The sequence below is a fragment of the Rhinopithecus bieti genome, unplaced genomic scaffold (genome assembly GCF_001698545.2).
Source record: "Rhinopithecus bieti isolate Rb0 unplaced genomic scaffold, ASM169854v2 scaffold_18602, whole genome shotgun sequence".
In the NCBI taxonomy this organism is placed as follows: Eukaryota; Metazoa; Chordata; class Mammalia; order Primates; family Cercopithecidae; genus Rhinopithecus; species Rhinopithecus bieti.
In genome coordinates, this window is record NW_016809123.1 from 11,322 (window position 1) to 13,038 (window position 1,717).

General features: G+C 53.8%; 1 non-coding gene across 1 annotated transcript; it reads right to left on the reverse strand.

Annotated features, from left to right (window-relative positions):
- Positions 1–287: 287 nt before the first annotated feature.
- On the reverse strand, positions 288–361 carry TRNAN-GUU (transfer RNA asparagine (anticodon GUU)). Its single transcript has one exon. It is a non-coding gene; the product is annotated as a tRNA-Asn (tRNA).
- Between the last annotated feature and the right edge of the window lie 1,356 nt (positions 362–1,717).

Genomic DNA, 1,717 nt, shown 5'->3' on the forward strand with positions numbered 1-1,717 from the left:
TATAACGGACTCAATTAGAATTTTATCACACTAAAAGTGGGTTCCTAGGTCTCTGTTTCAGGATTCCTGAGTTACACAGGTATAAACCCAGGATTTCAGGAGATACCCGGTTAAGAAGCTGGTCGGGGAGGTGCCTTGTCCCTGGACATGGATAAGTCACAAATTAGTGGCCTAGGACTCCGGGAAGATAATTCATGTAGTGATGAAGATAGTAATGAAGATAATTCATTTTTGCCCATTCATGTAGTGATTGACAATGCGTGAATGCTTTAAAAGCATTCAACAAGCGTCCCTGGGTGGGTTGGAACCACCAACCTTTCGGTTAACAGCCGAAGGCGCTAACCGATTGCGCCACGGAGTCAGGTACTGTGATCTCTACTGGGCGCTATAGGAAGGGCGCACTCACTAAACTTCCTCCGTCCCTTCCTCAGGGCCCGCCAGGCAGGACCACTGAGCAAGGCCTCGGAAAATCGAAAAGATTGTAGCGGTGAGTCGTGCTGGTCACGTTGGACACCTGCGCCTTGGGAGATTCTGGAGCCAGAAGGACAGCCGAATGGCCTTCGCCCGCCGTGCCCCTCGCCTGCTTCAGGAACCCCCAGAAACGCCCCCGTTGCGACCCCGGCCCCAGCCTCCTGGGAGCCCAATGGAAGCTGAATGCCACGTGGCTCCCGGGATGGCTCTTCCTGTTCTTTGTGCCACCTTCACCCAGTGAGGGAGCGTGTGCCCACCCTGCCAGGTCGCTTTCGGGCCCCCGCGGAGCTGCCGCTGCCATCTTCGGATCCTGTGTCCCAAGCACCGGCGCTCCACCAGGGCAGGGATGGCGGCGAGGGTCGTTCGTGGGTCCCCTAGCGGGGAGCAGGGTCTGGCACTCTCCAGGCTGCCCGACTAGGACTTGTCGAATGAATCCATCGTCGCCTTTAGTTTTTAGTCCTTCGAAGAGCCTTGAGAATGGAAATCATGAGAGATTTTTCCATGGAAAAGTTCTTTTTACAAAGCATTTGTTTAGTTGACTTCTTGGCACCGGCGGGCGGCAAGCAGCAGGGCCTCCAGTGCACTTTCTGCCCAGTGGAGCCGTGGGGGACTCAGCTGGGCGGTGGTGGGGTCTAGAGGCCTGAGTGCGGGAGCGGGGGAAGGGAAAAGCAAAAGCAGGAAAAGAAGCCGGGGAGCGGTGGACTGTGGGGAAAACAAAGAAAGATCGGACTGTTACTGTGTCCATATAGAAAGAAGTAGACATAAGAGACTCCATTTTGTTCTGTATTTGGGATGCTGTTAATCTGTGACCCTACCCCCGACCTTGCCCTTGCAAGAGATATGTGCTGTGGTGACTCAAGGCTTAATGGATTTTGGGCTATGCAGGATGTGCTTTGTTAAACAAGTGCCTGAAGACAGCTTGCTGGTTAAAGGTCATCACCATTCTCTTAATCTCAAGTACCCAGGGACACGTACAAGGCCAAAGGTCGGCCAAAGGTCGCAGGGACCTCTGCCTAGGAAAGCTAGGTATTGTCAAAGGTTTCTCCCCATGTGATAGTGTGAAATAGGGCCTCGTGGGAAGAGAAGGACCTGATCGTCCCCCAGCCCGACACCCGTGAAGGGTCGGTGCTGAGGAGGACTAGTACAAGAGGAAAGAAGGCCTTTTGGCAGATGTTGGCGGTTAAGATAGAGAAAAGCATCTGTCTCCTGCCTGTCCCTGGGCAATGGGACATGTCAGTGTGAGACC